Source organism: Anomalospiza imberbis, chromosome 10, assembly GCF_031753505.1.
Source record: "Anomalospiza imberbis isolate Cuckoo-Finch-1a 21T00152 chromosome 10, ASM3175350v1, whole genome shotgun sequence".
Taxonomy (NCBI): domain Eukaryota; kingdom Metazoa; phylum Chordata; class Aves; order Passeriformes; family Viduidae; genus Anomalospiza; species Anomalospiza imberbis.
Genome location: NC_089690.1, coordinates 20,573,145 through 20,600,653, shown reverse-complemented (window position 1 = coordinate 20,600,653; position 27,509 = coordinate 20,573,145). Strand labels below are relative to the sequence as shown.

The following is a 27,509-nucleotide window of genomic DNA, read 5'->3' as shown; positions in this document are numbered from 1 at the left end:
GCTGCTCCAAGCTCTGTCTAACCCGGCCTTGAACACTTCCAGAGGTCCAAGAACAGCCACAGCTTCTCTGGGCAACCTGTGCTAGGGCCTCACCACCCTCATAGGGAACAATTCCTTCTGTTATATCTAAGATAAATCTCCCCTCTTTCTGTTTGAAGCCATTCCCTGTGTCCTGTCCCTTCATCCATTGTCCAAAGTCCCTTTCCAGCTCTCCTGGAGCCCCTTTAGGCACTGGAAGGGGCTCTGAGGTCTCCCTGGATACTTGTCTTCTCCAGGTGAACACCCCCAGCTCTCCCAGCCTGGCTCCAGAGCAGGGAACCTCCAGCCTTTGGAGCATCTCTGAGACCTCCCATGGACTCACTCCAGCAACTCCGCATCCTTCTGGTGCTTTGGATTCCGGAGCTGGGGCAGCTCTGCAGGTGGGGTCTCACCTGAGCAGGGCCGAGGGGCAGAATCCCAATCCCTTTCCTGCTGCCCACACTGGGATCAGCCCAGGGCATGAGGGGTTCTGGTCCCGGTGAGCAGAGTTGGGTCACACTGAGCTCCTCATCCCCCACACCCACAAGTCCTTCTGCTCAGGGCTCTTCAGGGAAAGCTCTGCTCCCAGCTGAGGGGATGCCGGAGATTCTTCCTCGTGATCTGGGAAGGAAACCATGAGTTTGCTGCCAGCAAAGAGCACAGTTGGCCCAAACATTGGAGGAGCATGTCATGGTGACGTGACTGGACCTCCAACACTGTGCAAGAGCAGCACCATGGTCCTGAGACACCTACACACATGGCTGTGCCCAACCTGCAGCCAGTTCAGCCCAGCACTGAGAGGAGCCTTTTCCTGAGGCAGAATCTCTCCGTGGAGGGGTAGGAATGCCAAGGATCAGGATCAGCCATGGAAGCAGCCCAGGCAGCATCCCAGAGATGCAGCTTCATAAACAGAGACAACCCAAACCAGTCCTGATCCCAAATCACTGAGCTCAAGTGACACACACGTGTGTGTGCTGTCAGGGATGAGGCTCCCTGCAATCTCACGCATCCCTTTTCCTCTCCTTTGCTCTTTAACGGTTTCATTTCTCTCATGTTTCCATCAGTCTATGACAAAATGCAAAATTACCTCCACAGTGTCCGAGCTGTGGAACCTTCTGCCTCCTTTTGAACTGTTCAGCATTTTTACCACATTCATTTATTTTTATTACAATTCATTAGGACAATGATGTCCTATAAGCTACTTGGGTTCTTCAGCAACCCATGACTACTCCCTCCCTCACAAACATTGCAGATTATTCCTGTTTTGTTGTCACATTCCCTCTCCATCCCTGAATTAGCTACGCCAATTAATTACCAGCCCCTGGGACTGCTCTTAGAGCACAAGCCCTGAGGCTGAGGAGTGAAAGGGATGTTACTACACAAGTGAGCAAGGTTTGGCTGCTCTTACCTGAGCTCCCTTGGGATTTTCTATCAGAACGTTGATTTCCTGCAAAAGGAACAACTCACCTGAGCATGTCAATGCCAACACGTTCTTGTTTCTAAACAAAAAATAACCCGAGTGTTTTGACAACTTAAAAACATCATGTTTCATTATTTTGAGGGCATGGAATGCTTTGATATTAATTCTAAAGCATCTTTTCACTTAGAAGTTTCTCTTATAATCCAATTGCTTTAAATGCCAAAATCAACTCAAAATATGTAAACAATCTTTAATGGTTTCACGGGGACATGTCAGGACAAAAAATACATTTAAATTAAACTCCATAATTTTTCCCTGAAACGGGAAATGCACTTCTTGCTCAGGTCTAGACATTAGTACAACATCTTGGTGGACTCTGATGTAACGGAGAGAACCCACCCAGGAGAGATGGATAATGGGGCTAACAGGGAGTGCTGGTGGGCATGGAAAAATCCAGGCTGAGCCAGGAGAGGAAAGAGGCAGAAGGATGATCTGGGAACAATGCTGCAGGCCAGGGAAACATGAATTTGTGATGCCAGGTGGAGTATTTGCACCTGGGCCAGCTTTCAGGGAGTTTGGAATGGGAATGGAGAAGCTGCCAAAGGAGGCCCTTTCAGAGCACTCATTTCAAGGACAATTCACAGAATCCTTTTAAATCCCATCAATAGTGAAAAACCCTCCCTGGAATTTCCTTCCCTCTAAAGCAGACTCCCTGCTGTGCCAGTGCAGAGCTGCATGCTGGTGGCATCAGGGAGAGATCTGGAAACATCATCTCCGTCCTTCCGAGCTGCTCTGAGCCTGGATCACCAGAGAAAGAGGATCAGTGCTGAGTGCCTGGCTGGGAGAAAAGCTGGAGCCATGCTCTGAAGCACATTAATTGCTTATTAATTACCCCATTCATCACGGTGACACCCTTGTCTGCATTCCCAGTGGCACCCTTGCCGTTGGCTGGGACTGTCACACTGCTTTGGGAAAACTGAGATACTTCCGCTGCCTCACCTCCAACCACCCTGGATCCCAAAGGGTGAAAAATAAACCCAAAACCCCCACACCTTCACCAGAATCCGAATGACAACATGGCAGGTTGGAAACTTGCCCCTCAATGGCAGCAGGGAAATGCAGATGAGAGGGGACTTCCAGGACAAGGGTGCTCCCAAGCCCTCAAAGTTCAGGATTCATGGTACAATTTGCAAAGTATCATTTTACAGAACCCATCCAGGGCTTTGCTGCAGCTTCCCACAGGCAACTGCAAGTTCCCATTAAATCACAGAGAGCTGTAAACCAATCACCAGGGAAAATTTCTGTTCCATCACCGGTGCTTTTTCTTTATTTCATTATTTATAGCACCCTCTGATTTCCAGCAACTTTTTTATTATAAAAAAAAATTATTTTCTTTGTCTGAAAATTGATATAAAAAGAAATCCATCTCTCAGCCGTCATTTCTCTTAATGATGTTTACATCAGCAGATGGGGAAAAAATCACTTTTTAAACAGAATTTATTACCCGCTGACCCAAAGCTTTCCCATACATCACTGTGCTTTCACAAAGTTAGTTTCCACAGCAACATGATGTAACTCTCCAGCATGTCTGGGAGCTGCTGATGTTAACTCTTCCACTCCTATCCATATTTCTTTGTGAAGGGATACCTTGGCCACATGGACACCTCAAAACTGGATGATAGAGTCAATCTCCTGAGTTGTATGGGACCCACAAGCATTATCCAGCCCTCAACTCCTGGCCCTGCAGTGACACCCCAACAATCCCCTCCTGTCCTGTCCCTGACAGCGTTGTCCAAACCCTCCTGGAGCTCTGGCTCAGGAAAAACTCTGGCTCTGGGAAAGCTCAGGCTCAGGAATGCTCTGCAGATAGGGATGTCTTTACGTTGTCTCATTTAATGAGACATCAAGTAACAGCTTCAAGCAAGAGGGAAAGGCTGCAGGTGTCCCAGGGAAAGGGACCAGCTGGGCAGGGGTAGCACAGAAGGAAGGAGAGGGATGTCTGGAGATGCTCATCACAAAGTCATGGAAAGGATTGGCTTGGAAAGGTCCTTAAAGATCATCCAATTCCCAAAAGCAGGAACACCTTCTACTAGACCAGGTTGCTCCAAGCTGGCCCTTTCACCAGTGCAGCTGAACGCAAGTTTATCACCAGTCACAGCAGGAACACCTAGACCCTGTTAAAGATCTTCCTCCAGGCTCACCTTCTGGCCACCAAGGCCACATGTCAGGAGACTCTGGGAACGAAATATAATTCAGGGTTCTTAGCAAAAGGCTTAGTGAAGATGGACAGACATGTAAAATAGTGATGAATTCCTCTGGGATGAGCACTTTGTGCTGTGGTTCATCTCCTCAATGAAATGTGGTGTAGAAGCACCCAGAGAGCAGAACCCCCTCCTGGCTCTGAGGGACCACGTGTGCATGAACAGCTCCAGAGCTCCCTCCAGCAGCACAGCCCACAAAGAATGAGCACAAGAGCAATCAGCACCAACACCCCGAGGAGGGGAAGGGCTCAGCACAGCACCAGGAAACTCTCCAAGGATCTGGCTCCAGGCTTTGGCCCCGCAGCTCCAGCCCAGCTTCAGGCCCAGGTGGATTTAGCAGCAAACCTGGCCTCTCAGCAGTCAAGGCTCAGGTCCAATAGAGTTGCACCTATCACTGCATCCACTGATTGCCGGGATGTTGATAAACAACTGATTTTTTTTTTTTCTGCAAAAGTCACCTGGAAGGAGTTTTATGCCTCTCTCTACCGGGAGTGAGCGATAGCAGGAGCCTAACAAACACAGAGAACACACACTATCTCCTGCTAGGGCAGATAATTCCTGCTAGCAAACAGCTGAGTAACAGAAAGAAGTTGCTTCTGCTGGGATTTGGGAGTCTACCATGGTGGGAGATGGGAAAAGCATTTACTCAGTGCTTTGGCTCAGATATCAGCGTGTAACTTGGGCACCTTATCAAAGGAATCCAATATCTCCAGCCCCTCGGCTTAAGCCAGTTACAGAGCAGTAAGTGATCCACCTGAGGAGAGATGGCAATCAGCTCTCAGCACAGGCCTGCCAGAGATCAGAGGCCAAAGATAAAAAGGCTGTGGGACAGTGGGAGGCAGTCACAACCCCCAGAGACAAATCATATTGAGGGGAAAGCAGCTCCAGGAGAGCCTTGTTAGGAAAATGTCAGAGAGAGAGCCCTGGAGTCAAAAAACAACTAGGCATTTCAAGGGGACAAGAGAAATGCAAGTTCCCTGGGTCTGTGGCTCCCTGAGAATTGGTGCCATATATCAGATTAGAAACCAGAAATCTGGGAGCAAAATGTAATCCAGGCATTGGAGTCCTTCAGGAAAAGAGGACCATGTAATTAACGTATCCCTAACTTGGGAAAACTTTAAGTAGCATCCACAAGAGATAGCAAAGCAAAAGGGCACGCTGGAAACCAGGCCCTGGCAGCTCTGATCTCCCCAGACATCCCTGGATGCTGCAGAGCTCTGCTGTGTGAGTCCTCAGAGGAATTCCAAGTACACCGTGGATCTGTATTTCTCTCTGGACATCATCCCTGTGTGTGCTGTGCAACAGCTCACTGACATAATACTGCCAGGGTCTACAGAGGCAGAACTCCCTCCCAAACTTCCTTCTGCTCTCCATTCAGCACTTCTAAAAACCACACCAGAAAACACCTCCAACACACACAGCATGAAAGATGCTTCAGTATCTGTTCCCCACAGCCTGGAAGGATGGAGGGAATCCCTGTGCTAAACCACTTCTCACCTTTCCCAAAGCACAGAGCTTCCTCAGTAGCACCAAAAAAAGGGCAGTCTGTGTCCTGTCCTGGTCTGCCTGAATAAAAGGATTTGTGGAATCTAAAGGTGTTTTCTGAAACGAGTCTCCACTCATAACTGCACTTTGGCTGGTGTGTCAGGTGTGTGCTCATCACCACAATAATTCATCAGCAAACACCAACAGCTTTGGGAAAGCTGCCTCAGGAGACTGAGACCTTATTTAGCCAAAAACACTTGCTCTGATTCTTTTCCTAAAAACAATTTAAGCTTCCTTTTCTGCATTCTGTGTGGCAGCTCTTGCACAAGTTAAAGCCTCCAGCAAAGCCACTCTGTGCTAAGAGGCATCAGTTCTGCCAAAAATGGTGTGAGCTCCATTTGCAGTGACATGAGCATACATTGATGGGGTTACCATCATTATCAGAGATCAGACACAGGATTAGGATCATTATCAAATCAGCCTACCCATGCCATTTCCTCCACTTATCTTAAAGTCCTCGAGTCTACCAGACGATTTGACCTTTATATCAAAAAATGTCGAGCAGCCTATTTATTGGAAAGCTCCAAATTAGATGACCAAGAAGGAGAAAGCTTTTCCAGAAAGCAGCTCCCACCCCCATCAGCAGGATCCAGGAGCTCCAAAATGCAGGGAACTTGCTGCAGGCTCAGAACAGTCTGATTGACTGAGGGAGATGTGCTGATCGACCAGGCAGCCATTCAGGGGTGTTGTCCATTTCCTGCCCAGGACTGGGAGATCCATCCATCCATCCCCAGAGTCAGCTGTGCCGGGCAGGAGCAGCATGTGCAGTGGGGTTTAAAACCCTGGCCCATGGAATGAGGGGAGCTTGGGATTGAGCTGGCAATGGGGAGCCTCAGCAAAACCACACCCTGTGGAGGACCAGGGCACAGGGCTTGGAAATGGGCCACAGCCCTTCTCCTGCTCAGGGATCTGGTAAGAGAATCTACAATGGGTGCAGGACTCTGGAGAGGGATGCGGATGTGTGTCCCACATCAAGGACAATCCTTTCCCAAAGCTTCCCATATCCATTGTGTGTGTCATGCTAACGCTCAGGTCCAACAGTAACAGTGAAGATGACTCTGTTGGAAAGAGAAAACCAGGATGCACAGCCCATAACCATGAGTGGAGCCCTGGCGGGTGAGCAGTAGGAACAACCCCACATATGCTCCCAAGGCTTTGGGATGCCAGCACCCAACCACCACGGCCTCCAGGCAGGATTTTCCCATGGTCACCTGTCCATCCTCAGACTCAGCATCCCATTTCCAGTGATCCTGAGGTCTTACACCTTACCCACACTGCCCCAGAGCTGGGGCCACTCCAGACCTTGCCGCCCACACTCTGCGTCCCAGGCTGCTCCTGCTCCTTCCCACCTGATATTTCTGCTGGAGGGATCAGCCATTGAACTCGGCCCCAAAGTCCCACCCTGCTCGTGCAGAAGTCCCCCTGGGGTCCAGAGGAACATAAACCAAACCCAGCTGCTCTCTGATGTCACAGCCTAAGTGCATTAATGTCTTTTTATTTCCATGGGGGCACCGTGGCCGCCCCCTGTTTCCACGCAATTGGTGTTAATAAAATCTCTCTCCGCAGAAGTGACAAGGGAAGGATCCTCTTCACTTGGAAGATTTTATCTGCATTGAAATTGAAGTGCAAGCCTTGTGTTCCATAAACCCCTCTCTGTTAATAGCTCTCATCTGCGACCCTCCTCCGAGACTGGCTTCGGGCTGATTATTCCCAAAGAAAACATCTCTATAAGGCAGCCCTCAGCTCTGGCTTGCAATCAACAAGTTAGCTCTGAAACACTTCTTTCAGCCAGCTTAGGTAATTTTCACTGCAAAATTAAAAGGAAAAATTGTCCAGAGACAAAACATTACACAGAGCACATGGGAAATAAGATCCAGAATAGATTTGGAGTTGTGGCCAAAAACTGGTTAGTTTGGATTGAGGTGGGAGCCCTTGGAGCTGTGAGGCAGCAGCTGAAGGGAGACCTGAGGAAATGAAAGCAGCTGTTACAGCCTCCTTTCCTCCTCAGCACACGTGGGCGAGGGAGGACAGGAGCTCTGAGCTGTAGCTGAGCCCAGGTGTCCAAGCTCCACAGGAAGTCCTAAGAAAACAGGTGGGAAAGAAGAGAAGAAGCAGCTGAGCAAGGAACACACCTGAGTGGAAAGCCAGCAAGGCTTTGTGCCTGCCTCCAGAAGCAGGAGATGGGAGGAGCAATCCAGTCTTAAAGATCCTGAGATGTGCAGAAAACCAACAGCGTGGAAGGCAGGAAAAGGGAGGCTGAGGAGAGCCAGGGAGCAGCATCCTCTCAGGATGCCATGGAAATCAGCCTGCATTCCCTGCCACCGCACAGACATGGATCAAACGTGTGTGTGTGTCCGCTGGGGTGCTGGGGTAATGCTGTACCCCACGTGCCACCTTAGTTAAGCCTGGATGGCCAAGTGAAGCCCTTAAGCCACTTGGAAATGCTCCTGGAGGTATTTCACCAGAGCCTTGAGGGTCTAAAGACCAAGGAAAGACACGTTCCCACTGGCTTGTTCCATCTTCCAACATCCTCCTTTTCCTACCTACAGAAGAACTTCACCATGCTCGGATTTTCCTCCGTGCTCTTGAAATCCCAGATTCATCTGGTGTGTCTTTGGTTTCACACAGCCTCTCCCCCATAAATCACTCATTCAGTTCTAGATTGATATTAACCATTTTGCCAGAAGCTCCTTATCTGCTCAAACTGCTCCTGAGTCCACACCAAATGGAGAGAAATTATGAATGTGCTTCATCAGTCAAGCCTGGGAAAGTGATAGCAACGAGGAGAGACAGTAAATAAGGAAAGCATCCACCAAGTATTTCCAGAGTAAATCAAGTTACGGGAACAATTAGAGGAAATGGAGATTTTGTCTGCAATTACAGTCCTGTTGCTTCTCCCAGCCACACAGACAGTTATGCAGCATCAAAATGAAGAACTGACTCACATTTTTAAAGTTTCAGATTTTTTTTTCCCAGCTGGGAGAACAGGTCTGAATCTCCCTCTCTCCTCCCCCATTCAGCCAGCTGTAACTTGGATATTCAATTCAAAATCAGGGCAGAGTTGAGGGTACTGATGAAACACAGCCAAGATGCCCCTACTCACAGGTTCAGCAAAGCTTTTTTGCAGGAGATTTTGGCCAGAGAGCAAATGAATGCAGCCCTAAAGCCCCTTGTGCTCAGCAAAGCACAGCTGGAGGAATTCATTACCCATTTTTCTGGGGCATTTTTTGTAAGTCCAGGTTGTAGCAGGTGAGCCCAACTCTGCCCAGTCTGTGTTTTCAAGCAATGAAAATAATGATTTCTTGATATTGAAAAAGGATAAAACCTTAACTGGCCCCATCTAATTGGTCATGGAAGGCAAATTATTATAGACTGGGATCTAGAAGGCAGCGATTCATGGAAGTTTTACAATTAATCTAATTAATAATCTTCAATTAATTTATTGCTGTCTCCTAAGAGGTAAAAAGGAGAGGTGTGACTGCTGTGGATGGAGACACAGCCCAGCAGCTCTGCCTGCCGCAGGGTGACAGCTCGACCTTGTGAGTGTCACCGCTTCCCGGGAATTCTGCTTCCAAATCCAAGCCCTGCTGTGAGCATGGGGGGAAGGAACAGCCCCCCTCCGAGACAAGAAGTGACAAGTGCCCGAGAGTGCTGATGTGCTGGGACACGTGGGGACAGAAGCCAGGACAGAAGGACACGTGTCCCTGCGAGGTGCTGGAGCGAAGCAGCCCAGCAGGGTCCTGCCTTCAGCCAGGACGATGCCCTTGGAATGCTCTCCTGCCTGCCAAACTCTTGTCTCCCTCGAGCTGCCTGCAGCCCTTTCCTTCCTGGCCAAAGTCAAACCTTGGGCAGAGATACACAAAGTGCAATAAACATCGATTTTGCCCTCAGTGTGGACTTCGTGCAGGGTTCATTAGACCTTTCCATCCCTGGGTATGGGTTTTTCCATGCTGAGATGGAGACTTCTCACCTAATCCAGCTTACAGGAAGGGTCTGACTCCCCACAGACCCCACTAGAGTGCTCTCAGGGCAGGATTTGAAGGAGCAGGAATAAACTGAGTTTCCTTCACTGCAGCCAGAATGAAAGCAATGACCTGCACAAGGTGGCACTGCATTGAGAAGATCCCAAATCCTGGGACCTTCCTTGCCCAGCACCAAGGGATGCACTCCCACCCTCCTCTTCCCTACCTGGCTACACCCTCCAGTCTCCTGGGCCTTGGTGGAAGTCCCAGTGGGGTAACACAGGATCTCACATCAGTGCCTCATTATCCTAATCATTCTAATCACCTCATTAGGCACCTCATGGCTACTCCAGCATGAGCTTGCTTGAGGTTGCCTTTCCCACCATCAAGCTCATCTTGAGAGCAGGAGAGGGACAATTCTTCTGGATATGCAGAGAGCCTCGAGAAGGCAGAAAGAGAGAAGTGGCTAAAAATCAGGTATGAAGCAGTAAATCATGCAGGATTGGACACACATGGTAGTGCCAGCCTCTTCCCTATCAGAGCTTTCCTTCCTAATAAATGTGTCCAGTTAAAACAGGGACTAAAATTAAAATAGAATTGCCATCCTGCAGGAGGCAGGAGTGGGGGAGAGCTTTTATGTTTTTCCCTCTCAAAAGTCAAACAAAAGGTCAGCAATTCCTACAATTTGTAAAACACAGTAAAAACAAAGCAAAAAAAAAAAAGTAATAAATTTGATCCAAAAATTATGATGCTCCAATCCAAACCAGGGCAACTGAAAGTCTCACACAGCAACTGGAGTTTCTGATTTAAAGAGAATATTTTAAACAGCCCGGATTTTCTGCTTTTTTTTTTTTTTTAATCAAATGAGAAAATTAATTTTTTAAAATCCTCCCTGGAAAAAAACAGGTTTTCAGTGGAAAGCAGCTGAAATGAAAAATTCTTTTGCAGGTCCTCCCTGAAGAGGAAAAGGCATTTCTCACTGAAATGGAGGGAATCTGTTCTCTTTCCTGATGAAAGGGAATGGTGCTTCTGGACAAATCCCTGCAAAGAGGACAGTCTGTGCCAGGGCACAGAGCATCTCCAGGCTTTTCCCCGAAACCAGCCCTGGCAGAAACCCTCCAGTGCTGTATTGGCTCCTAACTGCAGGTTTCATTTAAAGCAAAGAATTCAACTCAACTCAAAACAAAGCTCTTCAATTTGGATTTTTCCCAGTGGTTTTGTTGTGGTTTTGAAAGTGAAGCTAAAATCAACAATTACAGAAATTGCTATGCCCGTGTAACAAACACAGCAGTGGAAAATTCCCATCCCGCTCTGGACTCAAACTCAGAGCAGGTCCTGCTCACAGGATTGGCTTTGAAGAGCCAAATTAATTTTCCTCTGAGTTACCTGGAAGCACTGCTGAAATATTCCCTCCTGGAATGAAACCCACCCTGATAACTTCCAGCAAAATCCCAGCCTTAAAAGGGATTTGCCCTCCCAGACAAGGCAGTGGTGCTGTACCAGTGCAGATCCTTGTCCCTGGAAGTGCTTAATTCCATATGCTTCAGAGGATAGAAGAGAAAAAAGATAATTAAAAGATCCTTAATGCATCTGGCCAATTAAATAAAGCTGTAAATGGCAAGGAAATAATTCCTTGCTGACCCCTGCAGCAATCAGCTGCTGACCTGCAGCATGAGAATTGATTAGCCCTAGCTTAGCATGGCTTGTGTAACTACAAATGTTATTATTGGCCATAAAATCAGCCAGCCCTTTATGCAGCCCATTGGTGGCATTTGGCTCCCTGACCCCCCCAGCCATGAATTTTGCTGGCTGGGAGGAACAGCCTTGGGCTGGAAAGAGCCTTTCTGTGCATCCCTGTGGAACTGGGAGGTGGTTTCCAATGGTGGGCAGCACTGTCCCAGTTTGCCCCAGTCCAGCCTCAGTAAATATGATGCAGTGAGGGGTTAAGTGCCCAGGATAAGCTCAGCCTTACAGCTCTGAGCTGCTGCTGAGCCCAGGCTTCCCTCACCCCCTCTCACTCTGTTAGTAACACAGCTGTCAGCACCGGGCTGAGTGAAATCCTCCCCTTTTCCTGAGAGACAGCAAATCTGGGCTGGGATCTGCCCTTCTCCTCCTCCCTAAGAAAATCCCATTTCCCTGGCACAAGTGCTCACTCAGCAGCTGCCCTGGAGCAGAGCCCCCCGGCCAAAAGCTGCTTCCAAACACCTTTGGAGCCGATCAATAAGGAATTGCTGGCTTCCTCACAGCTCAGAGCCATCTCTCCATATGTCATCCCTCTTTCCTCTTTCTCCCTCGACCTTTTGTGCTGGGCTGGATCCACAGGAAACCACACTTGGTCCCCAGGAGCTCTGGGAAGCAAACTGGCAGGTGACATTAGGAATGGGGAACAGCTTCTCTCTGGGCAGAGCTGGAGCTGTGTGATCTGGAGACCTGAGCTAGTGCTGACAGAACTGATGTGGCTGCGTGGTACATTCCAAAGATCTGGATAAATGCGATGACTTTGATACCTAAAAGGTGTGGAGGGTATTTCACTAGAGATACAAGAGTTGGAGCCAGAAATCTGAACTCTATGGTGAGTTTTTATCCATTTCAACCCCTCAAGGCCATCAGGGAGTGGGTATTACCTGTGTCCCAGACAAACCTTGAAGACAGAGGGGTCTGGAAAGGGGTTGCTCTGTGGCAGGACACAGAATCCCATCATCTCAACAATCACTACAGCCCTGGAATAAGGAGAAGCAGGGAATGTTAGGATGGGATGCTACCAATGGGGATGCTCTGAGGACATATTTCCACTTGGTCTGTGTTGAGAAGGGAGTTTGAAAGAGGAATAACCAGCCCTGGCCACTCCAGGGCACCAGCGAAGCCCAGCCCAGTGCTAAAAACTTCCCAAAATGATACAAATGATCAATGCACAGGTTTGATGCCTCTGGGGACCAGTGGAAGTGGCCAAACAAAAGCAACACAGCCTGTTTTGGGCACAGCACCAGAGACCATCTTCAAATGAGGAATCAAATATTATGTGAAGGGACGCTGAGACAGAGACTGGAGGATTTGGGAATTGCACCAGGTTTCCAGCCTTTCCTGGAGGGCTGGCTGTGGAGAGGAAATGCTCCATGCTGAGGATCATTCCCCTTACCCCCTGCTCCCCACACTAGTGTCACACTGTCCCCTCCAGAAGCACAGCCCTGCCCATGGGCCTCTCCAGAGTCACTTGGGGTCTGGGAGACGCCTCTCCTGCTCAGGGGAGCAGGTTTGCATTCATAGCCTCTAAACAAAGCTTTTCTTTCCAAAAGGAAAAGAGGCAGGGGGGAGAGAAGCAAAAGGAAAGGCAGGAGGGGAAGGGGGACAAAAGGGAAGGGGCAGCTAGTGGGCTCCAGCCCCAGCCCTGCCTGAACTCCTTCCTTTGGATGACAGCCCCGGTTAGCGTGGGGCTGGCTGCAACCCCGGCAGCAGGGAGCTGCTCCCTATGGAGAGCCAGGAGGGAGGGAAGCTTCACTCACCTGCAAAAGCCTAAGGTGCTGAAACCTCTTAGAAAGGCGCCTGTGCTCATATGTAATGTGTTCACATGACCAGCCAGAGAAAAGCGGGTGTGAATATCAGTGTGAATATGCAGCACCCCATCCCAGAAGGCTCCTGCTGCAGCTCTCCCCTCATAGCCTGTGTGCCTCGGGTCCTGCACAGGGCTCAGAGGGCAGGATTCACACAAGCCATGTGCTTTTACGTGATTGCTCCAAGGATCTCCCTACAACATCCAGACAAGCCAGGAGTACTCTCTAGAGCCTCACTTGTGCCTTTCACCTAAAGGAAGGGAAGCAGGAGCAGAAAGTCCTAGCTGACAGTCATCCAGGTTGGCTATCAAAAGCCATCTGGAATAAAAAATAATCTGCATTTTGTTGGCTGCATCTCTCCTACCCAGTACCAAATGTCCCCAGTGTTTGGGCAGGGGAACTTCCCATTGGGGCTCCACAATCAGGGTGGCAGGTGCCAGGAACAGAGAAGGTAAAAGGAAAGGGATAAACACAGCAAAGTGAAGGGAGAGGAAGGAAAATAAAGAAGTGAGTGGGCACAAGAGCACAAGGCAGGGGGGCTGAGTGAATCCATCAGAGGAACAACTCAGCAGCTGCTCCTGCCTTCACCCCGAGCTTTCCCAGAGCTTTGGCTAAGTCCAACAACAAATACCCACTGTACCAGGGAGATTATCCACATTTAAACAATGGAGGGAAGCAAGGCCTGAACAGAGGAACAAATGGTACCCCTGAGGACTAAGCAGGGCATTCCAGATCCTGGATGCTGGTGCTGGCTGCACATCCCATTGCTCAGCCCATCCGGGGGAGCACCAGACCAAGGCTCTCCCCTCTCCAAGTCTGGAGGTCAGGACTAGGATGGTGCAGTATCTGATGAAATGTTTTTAATCACATCCACAAGCTCTCTATTTCAGCTTGTTTTAACCACAAATGGCTGCACTTGTGAGAGCTTTAATGAGCTTTGGGGTGAAAAGGAGCAGAATTTTGGTTCACATACATGTAGAATCCCAGAATGGCTTGGGCTGGAAGGAACCTTAAACTCATCACATTCAAGCCCCTGCCCTGAGCAGGGACACCTTCCACTAGCTCAGGCTGCTCCAAGCCCCAACCAGGCCTTGGACACTTCCAGGGATGGAGCAGCCACAGCTGCTCTGGGCAGCCTGTGCCATGGCCTCACCTCCCTCACAGGGACCAATTCCTTCCCCATATCCCATCTAAATCTACTCTCTGGAAGCCATTCTCCCTTATCCTGTCACTCCACCCCTTGTCCAAAGTCCCTCTCCAGATCTCCTGGAGCCCCTTTGGGCACTGGAACAGTCTCCCAGTTCTCCTTGGAGCACCCCCAGCTCTCCCAGCCCATCAGTGCCCAGATGAATGCACCAGAAATGCCTTTACCTGCCTGAGAGCCCCTTGGAAGAGCAGTACATGTAGAAAAGCAGAAGATTCAGTAATGAGGTGGTGCTGAAAACCCCCTGAACAAGTCAAGGCAACAAATGAGATGCTGCAGTCAGAGTTTAACATCATAAACAACCTTAACTCTGCCTTCCCTTTCCAGGCAAAAATCAAACCTCAAGACAAACCTACAAGCACAGAGAGATGTTTGCAGGAAGATGCAGGTTTTGAAAAGTGGCATATGGATAACAGTACCTTGAATAGAAAATATTGAATTCCCCTTATTAAATCTCTGCCTGCAAAATCCATTGTGCAAAACACGAGGTCAGCTCTTCTTGTTCTGCCTCCCCTCAGCTTAAATGCATCATCCATACCAATGCAAGGCTCCAGGATGGAGATTTCAAATAAATGTAAGGGTTTATGGAGTTCCCCAGCCAAGCAGCTTTCAGGATTCAGAATTACAAACCAAGTAAGGAATATTTCCCAGAGATTCATTAAAATCCTTTACTAGACAGCTACAACTGAAATGGATTAATTTCATTTACAGTATTCAATTACAGTAATTATTTAAAGTTCTGCTCTTGTTTCTGTGTCTCTTCATCCTCACTGATGCCATGAGAGCATCAAAGAACACAACTAACACATGTCGCACATGGTACTTTCTCTTACCACCTCTCCCTCACACAGAGAAGGACAACTGTGCACTGCAGTGTTTTCTTTCAGTGTGATTTTGATTTAAAGGGGTTATTCTTCCACTTTCTACTCTTCTAATCTGACACTTGACTCAAAAGAGGGGCAAGGTATCCCACTCCTGCTGGAGTAAAAGCCAAAATGTAGCACTCTTGTGCTGAACACAGAATTTTTTGCATGATGCCACCTTGAGTCATTTTCTTCTTGTCCTTTCAGTAAATACCTTGAAGGAATGAAAACACCTGAGGCTGAACAAAAGGGCTCCAAACTAACATATAACAACCTGCTTTTTAGGAGAGTTGTGTGAGCCCTTGAAAAAATCCAATAGTCTCTTGACTTAATGCTGGAATCCACTAGAGCAGGTTTTTATCTACTTGTGCACGTTCCCTTCAGGAAGGTGAAAATACAAACACAGGCACAGGGAAGCACTCACAGGCATCATGGATGGAATTGTCAATCCTGTCCCAGTGCCCCTTGTAGGGGACACAAGGTACTGGCCCAGTTCAGGCTCTCACTGCTGGCCCAAATCTGCTCAGATCACATCAGGACAGTTTTATGTTGGGCTGACTGCTTTTCCTCAGCCAATATAAACTGTTCCATGAGATCTGGATAATTCAGCAGAGGTGGAACAGCATTCCAGCAGCTGATCTGGAGCCAGTGCTCGTGACAGGGTTAACCAGAGATTTCCAAGTCATGAAACCACAGCTCCCAAAACCAAATCCTCCTGAGCCTTTACCCCTTGCACTTTGTTGCACTTCCAAGAGGTAAAGAGAATAAATGGTACATCATGGAATTATTAAGGTTGGAAAAGCCCTCCAAGACCATTGAGTCCAACCTGTGCCCCATCCCCACCTTGTCACCCAGCCCAGGGCACTGAGTGCCACATCCAGGCATTCCTTGGACACCTCCAGGGATGGGGACTCCAAACCTCCCTGGGCAGCCACTTCCAATGCCTGGCCACCGTTTCCATGGAGAAATCCCTCCTGATGTCCCTGTTGAACCTCCCCTGGCACAGCTTGAGGCCATTTCCCCTTCTCCTGTCCCTGTTTCCTGGGAGCACAGCCTGACCCCCCTGGCTGTCCCCTCCTGTCAGGAGTTGTGCAGAGCCAGAAGGTTCCCCCTGAGCCTCCTTTTCTCCAGGCTGAGCCCTTTCCCAGCTCCCTCAGCCGCTCCTGGGGCTCCAGCCCGTCCCCAGCCCTGTTCCCATCTCTGGACACACTCCAGCCCCTCGATGTCTCTCTTGCACTCAGGAGCCCAGGACTGGGCACACAGCTCTGCCCACGTGACCCCATCAGCCCATGTGAACTAAATTATCTGTATAAACATGGGATGTACTGAGCAGTTTCAGCAGATTCCCCAGAGCAGACCCAGCTTGGTCACTGAGCTCTCCCATCTCAAAGGCCCCCAAAGATACACCAGGTCATTCTGGGCACAGCTGAACTCACAGAGCAGCACCTGGCACCACATCCCCACATTTCATTGATGTTGCCATGGACCAGCACATAGCACATTTTCATTTCAACTCATTGCTTCTAAGCAGGAAGCATTTTTAATTTCCTCCAGCATTAGGGATAATGTTAGCAACTACAAATGAAATGAAAGATGCCTCCCAAAATGCATTTTCAAATGCACCCTAAATAGCAAACACCATTCAAGTAAGATGCAGCCAGGATTGTAATTGGAAGCTGCAGAGAGTGCTCTTTCAGGATTCATAATAAATGGCATTTTGCTGAAAATGTTCATGTAATAAAAACCTTCACAATTAAGGGCCAGCTCCTCCAAAACATGCAGCTCCTTCAAGCAACACAAAGTACCCCAAAACTCTCCAGGTGAGCTGTGTGGATGTGTCCCTGCATGGCTACAGTAGTGCAAAGCAGGAGGAATACAGAAGGAAAGGAAGGACAGCAAGAACTTTATAAGGTCTAGAATGGCTTTTCCATGAAGATCAACCCAATGGGTTGAGATGCTGCAGCCTAGAAAAGAGGCAGGTGAGGGGGATTCAAAAATCTTGAGTCACTGGAGCAGTGGGGGAGGATCACAGCATCCCAGGATCATTGAGGCTGGAAAAGTCCTCCAAGACCATTGAGGCCAAGCTGTGATGGATACCCACCTTGTCACCTACCCCAGAGCTCTGAGTGCCACGTCCAGGAGTTCCTTGGACACCCCGAGGGATGGGGACTCCAAACCTCTCTGGGCAGTCCCTTCCAATGTTTAACAACCTTTGCCATGAAGAAATTCCTCCTAGTGCCCAACCTGGCACAGCTCAAGGCCATTTCCTCTTTTCCTGTCACTGCCTGGGAGCAGAGCCTGACCTCACCTTGCCACAACCTCCCTTCAGGTACACAATTGCTCCTTAATCACCTTGTCCAGCCCCAGAACAAGGAGCATGAGAAGGAAGCAATCAAAGAGATCCACAGCAAATCAGGGAAGGTGGTTATGAGGAAAGGGTGTTGGAAAGTTTACATGTGGCTCAAGGCAGGGATGGGCAAGTACTTGGAAGTGAAATCCAGCAAGGATTATTAGACAGATGAGTCTTCCTTGACACAGAAAATATCCTAAGCTGAAAATAATTAGGGCCCAAGAGAGTATTCAAGGAAAGTATCAGAACTGTTTGCCTCTCCCTCCTGTTCTCCAGAAAAGCAATTATGGTCAGTGCAGAGGGTGGGGTTTTATCAGCTGCCTTTCCTCACTGCAGTGAGCAAAGGAACCCTCCATCATCTCCTGGGGCAGGGCAGAGCCTTGCAGAGAGAGAAGAATGCAGGCAGAACTGAGGTGAGAGGACAAGAAATGGAAAAAGGAGGGCAGAGTGGGACAAACAGAGATGTACGTGGCTCTACAGGCAGCCTTGAGGACCAATCCTGGCCCTACTGACTTCAAGGGAGAGGGAGGAGAGGCTGAGCTGCTGTAATGGGGCTGTTGCAGCTGTGATGGTTTCAGGAAAAGAGGAAAGGAAAATTTTCAGGGAAAAGTAGCATCTCCAAGAAAAGCAGGTGCTCAGGTGGGGAGTGCAGTCGGCACTCAGGAAATGCAACCGCTGGATCAAACCTGCAGTGGTGCATCCCAAAACTCACCTATTTCCCTCCCACCCAACTACAGCACCCTGAAAGCAATGAAAGGTGCTCCTCTCCCTCCCAGGAATGGCTCCCCGAGCTCACTAAGACAGATGAGCCCCAAATAAGGATCAATAACTGGGCTGTGAATAAGGCAAGATGGACGAGGGAGGGAATGGGCACTGAAAAGGGCAAGTTCCAGGCAGGATTAATGATGGAGAGGGAGTTGCACTGGAGCAGAGGAAGTCACACTGCTCGGCTCTTTGTGCCTTCAGGAGGGGAAGGGTTTGAAAGGAGTGACGTGTCCCAGGGAATCCAGACGCCAGTGAAAGCTCACTGGCACCTCCAGAGTGCTTCTGTCTCAGTGTTATGGGGTTTAGATGGCAGCAGGGACAGATCCAGGAACACAGGAAGGAGCTGGAAAGCCATAGGGAAGTCTCACAAAGGCACAAGCTTGTGCTGGTAACAGCTCAAGAAGGGATTGGGAAAAAACCCCAAATCTGGTCATCTCAAAGCCCCTCTCTACCTCTCCTACAGCATTCCACTCTTATTCCCTTCAGTTCTCATGTTCCAGGCCACAGCCCTGTGCCCAGCCAGGCTGCTGTCACAATCAAAACCATTCCTCCAGTCTTGTGTCTCCATCAGGATGTGGGGGGAGGCAATAAACACCCCTTCTCCAGCAGCAGCTGCACAGCTTGCTCCAGGCACAGGGTGCTTGGAGGAATGTTACCTCGGAGGAAATCGTTAAAGGAATCCGGCTAATTTTGTAATTCACACCTGGACTGCAAATGTTAAAGAGCCTGCAATAATCTCTAATGAAATATCACGTTGTTTAAAGAGTTCCCAGTGAAATTCACCCTTAATTGATTTTTGATCTGTGAAAAAACACCGTGGAGAGAGAGAGAAGGTATCAGTCAGACTCCTGTTTTATCCCTCCTGCGAGCGTTTTCCTGCCTTTGTTTCCTTTGTCTCCAAGGAATCAACACTACCCTGAAGAAAGCAGCCTGGAAGACACTACAAAACTAATAAATAACACTCGAGTGGGAATCCTGAACAGCACATCCTCTTAAATCATCCTGGAAAAGGTGAAGCAGTCTCCTAGGACAGCTCAAAAATCACAGAATGTGGATCCATAGCAAGAACCGTCCCGGACAGACCCTGTGGGTTGGACCTCCTCCAGCCCTCAGGAACCTCCCCAACAGCACCGAGGCTGATCCCTTGTGCAGTGACACATCTCACCTTGCCCTCAGGATATCACAGGGGAGCTTAATCCAGACATGAATGACATAGAGCAATGGCCAAAAATATGACAGCAAAAAGCTGGCAGAAAATTCCTGACAGCAGCAGCATCCGGCTCAGGACATGCCAGGGCAGCTGCTGGAGCCAAGGAAGCAGGTCAGGATTAACTCACAAGATAATGCACTGTGAAGCTCTTCCAGAACCCAGCAGCAAACTGACATCAAGCAAATGAGTAAACAGTAAAATATAGCTGGGAGAGATGAGAGGAAATGCATCTCTAAACATCACCAGAGACCCAAATAAACTGCTGAACCAGGCGGCTGCAAAACACCGGGCATCAATAAGGCTTTAACTAACATTTACAGCTGCCACAGAGCCTGCTGCAAATAGCCAAAGCTAAAAGGAAAAAGGGGAAAAAATGAAGGAAAGGATGTGCAAGGGTTTTCTTAAGAGCTGCTGGAAGGAAGCACATCCCAGGCTGGCCAACTAAACCAGCAGGGGAACACCTTCCATGGCAAGGAAATTGTGATGGGATTGAGGGCAGGGTGAAATCTGGGAGGCTGTCAAGGGAATGGGAAATCCCTGAACATGCTGAACATCTTCAACAATAAAGCCTTTGATAAAATAAAGAGACTTTAATTAAGGAATTAAGGGGAGAAGAATCCTCACAACTGCCATGTTCAGATCAGTGCTGCTCAGTAACAGGCTCAAGTGGTAAACCTTGGATAACAATGGACAACCTGGGACAACAGGGGATGCTTTCCCTCAATTACACAGCACTAATATCAGGTTTATAATATGGCCCTGGCACAGGTTGCCCAGAGAAGCTGTGGCTGCCCCTGAATCCCTGGAAGTGTCCAAGGCCAGATTGGACAGGGCTTGGAGCAACCTGGGCTAATGGAAGGTGTCCTGCCCATGGCAGAGGCTGGAATGGGCTGAGCTTTAAGGTCCCTTCAAACCCAAACCATTCCACGATTTTATGATTCTATGGTTCTCATGGGAATGATGAGATCAATTTTGCTTTTGTAAAGCATGTGTTGGCTTATACTCCCAGCAAGGGTGGTGCCTTTCAGCTCCTGCTGAAGAATTTTCCTTATCATTCCGTTCATACGTCTCTGTGAGATCCAGTGATATTTCCACCTCAGCTGAACTGGGGGAATCAGCCAGATGGGATTCCAGTGGGAGTGGTTTCCCTGTGACCATGAGTTTTATCCTTGAGCAGGACTCAGCTGGGACCAATCTCTGCAGGAGTGTCCAGGCAGAAGCACCAAGGGAAGCTCTGTGAGTAGTGTTCCATCCTGAGGGTTTTCTTTCCTGTGCCAATCTGAGGATCTTCCTTCAGCATCTCTCCCTCGGCTGCCTTGTCTAGACTATCACACTGAGCATCTGGGGTATTTCATAATCTTCTTAAGAATTGTGACCTTCAGTTCTGTGTTATGGTGACCTGAAAGTTTGTCCACAAAAAACATGAGCTTTATTTTTAAAATACACAAATTCCCTCAGCTCAGCTGTTTCCAGGCAGGTCCAAACCATGCCACATTTTCTCACATCTGCAAAGAGCTGCTGTATGTGAAGTGTATTTCTTACACCCCACTTCCTTGGGTATAATCGTGCACAGTTAATTTTAAAAAATTCAACAACTCAGTAATTTTTCTCCTTGTATATCCCTTCACCTTCTGCCAAAAATAAAACAGGCAAAGAACCAACTCCATATAATAGATATCAGTGACAGCCCTGGAAGGTGACAGGTGCCAGGACAGGCCATCCAGGAAGCCTTCAGCTGTCTCCTCTGGAGCTGGGCACATCTGCAGATCCTCAAAACATCCTGTGTCCAGTGCCTGCCATACCCCACAGCACAGAAGCTGGTGCAAAGGACACACAATGACCTGGGTGAAGTCACAATGCCCAGTGGCAAGGACACACCTGGGAGCCACTCCCATATCCCAAGCCCCTGGAGGCTGGGGCCCGTGGTTTGCTGTTTAAGATACAATTTAGTGCACTCCTTACCTGCTTCCTTTGAATCTAATGAACCTCGCTCTCAATTTGATTTGTCTGCCTTGGAAGTCCGCTCCTCACTAATTCCCATTCATCCATCTAGTTTTCCTTGTTCCCTGCAAACTGTCATTTTTCTGATGGCAGCGTATTCAACTCCATCATCCCAGGCATTTTATTTGTGTGGTTCTGCTCTAACGGCGAGCATGGCTGTTTCAAATTATGCCTTGCTTTCAGTTTTGCTTGAGTGTAAAAATGTCGTGTAAAAATGAACTACCCTCTGATGAAGGCTTTCAGCCCTCCCATTTGTGGAACAGCAGGCAGCTTTTTGATTCTGGGAGCAACGGGAGAAGGAGCAATCCAGCTTTTGTTTTACAGATTGCTACAATAGATAGCTTCCCTGTAGGAAGTGCAGCACTATATTATGCTTATGTAAAGGGTAATGACTGGGAACTTGGAGAACTCTCCTCTTTGGAAGTGCCTGACGACCGGGAACAGCAGGTGTGGAGAAGAAGAAAGCTCCAATGCCTTTCTGTCCTGACTTTCTCTTCTTTTATGTTTAGAGACTGAACTCGGTGTCAGAAGCAAGTCGGCTCCTGCAGGTACATGAAAGTAGAAAGGTGTAAACGTGGCAAAGAAGAAACCCAAAGAAACAGGGGGTGGCACGGGTAGGGCTGAATCCCAAAGCCTGGCCCTGAGCAGCAGCAATGAAAGGGGCTGTGCTCGGCAATAAGAGGCTCTTTAGCTCACTGTGGGGAAACTGGGCAATTACCCGAGGGGCTGGATAAGGGAGAGAACAAAGCGCCGGCAAACGCTGCTGGGGAAAGCCTGCGCCGTGTTCCAAGAGCAGCACAGCAGCGGCAAGCTGGGGAAAACCCCCTGACACCCTCCACAAAGACATTTCTGACCCACTGGAACATCACATACTGAAGGTGCCCCTGTCTGTCCCTGAAGACCTGAGGCAAAATGCTCCTTCCCGCTGCTAGCAGCACAATGAGCACCACAGGGAGCAAAGCTGCAAAGAGGGAGCCTTTGCTTTCCTGTTCCAGGCACAAAAGATGCCAAAGCCCCGGAAACGCCACCAAGATGCAGGGTCTGCTGAAGTCTGAGCTGAGCAAAGCTGGCTCAGGCAGCAGCTCAGGGAAAGCACTCAAGGATCCTATGTGAGGGCAAAGACATGAGCTGGCACAGAGGGAGAAACAAAATGCAGGACACTGCTTCCAAGCCAGGCCAGAAGCAGCTCTCTGGGATGAATCAGAAAATACAGCTTGCCTGGTTTGCCCCTAATTGGGAAAGTCGCCCTCCTCTAGTCCAGAACCTTCAGGTTGAGTCAGACTTTTCAAGGTGGCTTTTCCAATTCTGGGGGTCACATCCATTACCTACCCTGGTGTGTGTCCAACTCCATGATGTCCAAATCCCTGGGTGGCCGTTGGAAACAACAGAAAAAAAACCACAATTAAGTAAAAAGCAGCAGGAAATTCCCTGAATAGAGAATTGTATGAAAGAACTGAGGAAGGAGAAAACCCCTGTGTATTCCCCTAAAGTCTGTAAGAATTGTTAAAAGCAGCCAAACAAAGGGACAAGAAGCTGCTGGGACAACACAGCAATGCACATTTACTGAAAACATGGATCAGAGCAGCCCAAGGATGTGATTTGCATGCCTTTCCAGGCTGAGTTTTAGGAAACCAGCAGCTCCCAAGCAAGCAAGCAAGCAGAGGCATGGTGACACATGGCAGCCTGATCGTGCTGGACAACAAAGACCTCCCTGATGCTCTGAGAGGAAGGAAACAAACATGCAACAAAATACAGACAAATTAAAAGGACTGCACCGGTCACAACAGCACGAGGACAATGGGAGTTCTAAGCTGTATGCCAAGGGAAAGCACAGACTGAAATACAAGTGGTACAGTCAGCACAGGAGATGCTACACAAGCCTAAAATACAAGTTCATTCATGGAGCTGTGGTGCAAAAGCTGCAGGAGATGAATACACAGCTGATACACACAAGGAATTGAAAGAGAGGGTGACCTGCATGATCCCCACATTATCTCTGCCAGAGAAAACCTCAGATGGTGTTTAAGGAGTGGGATGTCTCTCAAGCACACTGCAGCCAGCACTGGGTGAGAGGAGAGCAGTACAGCAATATGTGACAGTAGCAATATATACTAGGAATGCACTGCAGGAAAAGGAAACCATTCTGAGAGCAACAGACATCTCTGATCCAGAAATGTGCCCATCACAGGATGAGGCGCAAGGCAGGGGTAGTGCAGCAATGAAATAAAACATCTGCTAGCACCAAGGGAATTCACCCCAGTCAGAGAGCGCACATCCAAACACAGGGGACCGAGGAGACTCTAACTGGGAAGAGGAAAAGCAAGCAGCAAACTCCAGCTCTGGCAGCAGGACACACACAGAACACACTCTGGAGGCAGGGAGAAGCAGCCTTACCGTGATCCCGATGCTGGCAGTCAGTGGTGATGGGATGGGAACGCTCCTTGGGATCCAGGCTGCAGAGCCACCAGCAGTGCCACAAACACCACCCCAAGCAGGGAGGACCCCTTGGAGGCTGTTAGGCTGTGGTTTAAGGTCTGGAATACAAGAATTAGGTCCTCTCTGGCTGCTCCAAACAGCCAGGAGGGGAGCGGTAGCTGTGAGATGAAGCAGATAAAGGATCACACACAAGTGATTTCCCATCTTCAGCTTCCAGCCCTGTCCCACGGAGCGAGAGCAGCACAGCTGACAGCCACAGATCTGAGAGACTCAGAGATTACTGGGACTTGGGAATGATCTAATAAAACCTCTTCCTAGTCCTGCTGTGCCCCGAGACAAACACAAGTTACAGCTGCATTAAGACAACACAGCTGCTCTGTAAAACAAGACGCTCTTTCCAAAATGCCACGATGTGGAGGAAGGTAAAATCCAACCACACAATGGCAGGGAATAAGGGCCTAAGTCATCCCATATGGAAAAGAAACAGCTATACCTGTGGTCACAGTAATCCCAGGAACAAGTCTGGCTTGCTGGTAGCCTGCTTACCAAAACAGATCCAATTTATGTTCAAAGTCAGGAAGGCTTCAAGAAGAAAACCTCAAATCACTACTGGGTGGGTTTTTTTAAAGCCACAGCTTGCAGTCCAAAATATCTCCTGTGCCTCCCACTGAAAGGGAAGTCTCAGAGCTTTGCCATGTGCTGCTGAAAGGAGGGCTGTCTCCAGGGATGCTTCTCTCCCAGAGCATTCTCCCAGCATCAGCTGACCTTCCCCCCAGAATGAACACAGCAAACTGCCCAAAGACATGAAAAGCATCAAAACAAGTGAAACACTTGGCCAACTGCAAAGCCAGGCTTGGAAAGCCTCCAGGAGCCCCAGGACCAAGCTCTCCTCTGCAGGAGCTCTCATCTATCATCCCAGTGCCAGTGCCAGTGCCCCCTCCATGCTGGGAAAGGCGTCGGCAGTGACAGCTCAGCACCAGGGCCGTGACACAGAGCAGCTCTCTGGATTAGGTCAGGGCATTCCTGGAAGAGTTGGAGAGCTGTAAATCCATGAGAGATAGTGCAGGAGGGTGCTGACCTTCCTCCTGACCATTCCACCTGCAATATTCCCAAAAGTACCTTTTCTGCTCAGGTTGGATGGGGCTTGGAGCAACCTGGGACAGTGGAAGGTGTCCCTGGAGGTGGAACTGGATGGGCTTCACAGTCCCTCCCAACCCACCCCATTCTGGGATTCCTTGATGAAGACAACAAACAGGTGGACTGGGATAAGCAACCTAAAAGTCTTAGAATTCGGGTCTGCCTGATTCCGGGAAAAACAGCCCTTTTTCTTGGGACCAGCCATCCATAGGAAGCAAGCTTAGACTGAATACACACATCCCCACTCCTGAAATACCCCCAAACTCTTGGTACATTCCCCTCCACGAGCTCAAGAAATGAGTAGAGGAATCTGAAACATGGAAGGGGAGAGTTGAGCAGTGGGAAAGAGGAAGAAGAGTCTCCCACAGAGCCTGACAGAGACTCTCACCCTCATCACAGCCAACAGCTCTTGCATGAGACGATTTCCTGTCACCACACCAAAGATGCTCCTGTCCCAAACCCCAGACTTCATGATGTGAAGTTTGTGCCAGCAGTGGGAATTCCAGCTCCTTCCAGGGAGCAGTAGGAATCGGGGGATGTCTCCACTCAGGGACCTGTGGGTGCAAGGAGGGTGAAGGAGCCCCGTGACTGCTGCCCCAGCCCAGCTCTCTGAATGAAGATGGGCCACTTTTATTCCCCATTATCCAACATTTCAAAGCCTGGGTGTCCATCCCTGGGGCTGGGACAGTGGTGGGGAGGATTGATCCCCTTTGCTGACAGCAGAGACACATGGAGGGAACAGCAGAGGGGCTGGAGTGGTTATTGATTTGCACATGACCTTGGCTAAGTCACTTAACCTCAGTTTCCTCATCTGGATATTGGGAATTATGGGACTTGCAGAGTGCCACAAATTCATCAGAGGGAACTACTTAAGAGCTCTTTATGACTTAATGGGATTTCCCACTTGAAAATTACTCCCATGAGGATTGAAGCAGTGGGACTGGGATATTCATAGCCCAGCTTCTACTGGAAGTGCAGAGCTTTTTTTTTTTTTTTTTTCTATGTTTTTTTTTTTTTTTTTCCTAAAACACCCATGTAAATCTTACAGCTCAGGAGCACACAGTCCAAGCATGTCCAGCCTCCATGCTTATTACACTTTTTGAATTGACTCTGTCCCTGGTAACAAACACCTCTCCTTGTCTTGATTCATGTGGATTCAAACATTCAGAGTTGCAGACCCTGAGCCAGTGGGGAAAGATGCTCAGCTCGTGGTGTGAAGTCTGCTCAAATTCACCTGCAGACTGTCACACATAGCTCCCTGGAAGAAGTGAAAATCCAGAGGATTAAAAGCTAAAAGTAGCAACAATTCCAAAGCAAAGTCACAGTTCCCCCTGGAAGGTCAGCTCCAAGGTCCAGTTTCTCCTGTGGGATACCACCACTGAACCATGGAATCATAGGATAGCCTGGTTTGGAAGGCACCTGACAGACAATCCAATTCCATCCACCTGCCAGGGTAAGGGACACCTTCCACTGTCCCGAGCTGCTCCAAGCCCTGTCCAACCTGGCCTGGAACACTCCCAGGGATGGGGCAGCCACAGCTGCTCTGGGCACCCTGTCCCAGGGCCTCACCACCCTCACACGGAAAAATTTCTTTCTAATATTTAATCTAAACCTACTCTCTGTCAGTTTGAAGCCATTCCCCCTTGTCCTGGCACTCCAGGCCCTAGGAAATAGTCTCCATCTTTCTTGCACCTTCAGGCACTGCAAGGCCACCATTAGGTCACCCCAGAGCTTCTCTTCTCCAGGTGAACAATCCCAGCTCTCCCAGCCTTTCCTCCCAGCAGAGCTGCTCCATCCCTCTGATCATCCTTTGGACTCTCTCCAGCAGCTCCAGCTCCTTCCTGTGCTGGGCCCCAAGGCTGGGGCAGCTCTGCAGGTGGGGTCTCACCTGAGCAGGGCAGAGGGGCAGAATCCCCCCTTTTCCTTCTTCCCACGCCGCTTTTGATCCATAGGAAGGTTTAAATCCCTTCATCCCCACACATCAAGCCACTGCCCAACACAAAGCAGGCACTGATGTTTCCTAAGAACAACCAGTGCTCGCAGTTGCAGAGCAGTTCAAAGCACCTTGAGACAATGCAGGCCAAGGGTTGAGAAGCTGAACACAAAATTCTTCTCCATGGTGAATGCTTTCCTAGGAAAGGGGAGATAAAAATACCCAATGTTTATGCCTCAGTACAACCAGTGCTTTATAAGCTCTCACAGACCCATACACAGCCCTGGCACTTGAGGACCATGGGACTAAATCCAAAGATCTTTCCTGTGCTCACTCCTCCATGGGGAATTCAAACACTTACCAGACTGAGGAATATCTACTTCTGCCCTGTCACACTCCTTTGCTCCTTCCTCACCCTTCCCCTCATCACCCACACAGTCACTTGGTATTTATTCTGCTCTATTTTATTTGGATTTCCTCTAAGCAGACTCATTAATCTTCCCTGCAGATGCACAGCTCTGACAGCCGGGGTCTTGACACCTCCAGAGCCAGCAAAGGACATTCTCATACTCTTCTCTTCTTTTTCCCTGCTCCTTTCTCCTTCTAAAGAAACCCTTCATACCTCACCAGGCACAGGGTTTTTGATGAGAAGGTCATGTGAACTAGAGACAAGGGGGCTGTGGGGGAGGAAGGCAGGGGAAGAGGATGCAACTCCCACAAGGAACTCCCAAAGTCCCACTGAAAAGGTCAGGATGCTTTTGAGTCCTCTGCACTGCTCCCCAACACAAAAAATATACTCAGGCCAGCGCAGAGATACTTGATAAAGAGTCTAATGAAGTGGAAAGAGTGTTGTAGG

At 49.0% G+C, this 27,509-nt stretch overlaps 3 long non-coding RNA genes across 3 annotated transcripts; 2 read left to right on the top strand and 1 right to left on the bottom strand.

Annotated features, from left to right (window-relative positions):
* Positions 1-1,582: 1,582 nt before the first annotated feature.
* On the bottom strand, positions 1,583-9,603 carry LOC137480151 (uncharacterized). The gene is made up of 2 exons (XR_011002723.1): positions 9,433-9,603; positions 1,583-3,672 (listed from the first exon to the last, which is right to left on the bottom strand). It is a non-coding gene; the product is annotated as an uncharacterized lncRNA (long non-coding RNA).
* A 59-nt stretch (positions 9,604-9,662) lies between these two features.
* LOC137479588 (uncharacterized) lies at positions 9,663-10,748 on the top strand. Its single transcript, XR_011002370.1, has 2 exons — positions 9,663-9,873; positions 10,155-10,748. It is a non-coding gene; the product is annotated as an uncharacterized lncRNA (long non-coding RNA).
* A 10,308-nt stretch (positions 10,749-21,056) lies between these two features.
* LOC137480150 (uncharacterized) lies at positions 21,057-22,936 on the top strand. Its single transcript, XR_011002722.1, has 2 exons — positions 21,057-21,761; positions 22,763-22,936. It is a non-coding gene; the product is annotated as an uncharacterized lncRNA (long non-coding RNA).
* Positions 22,937-27,509: the final 4,573 nt, after the last annotated feature.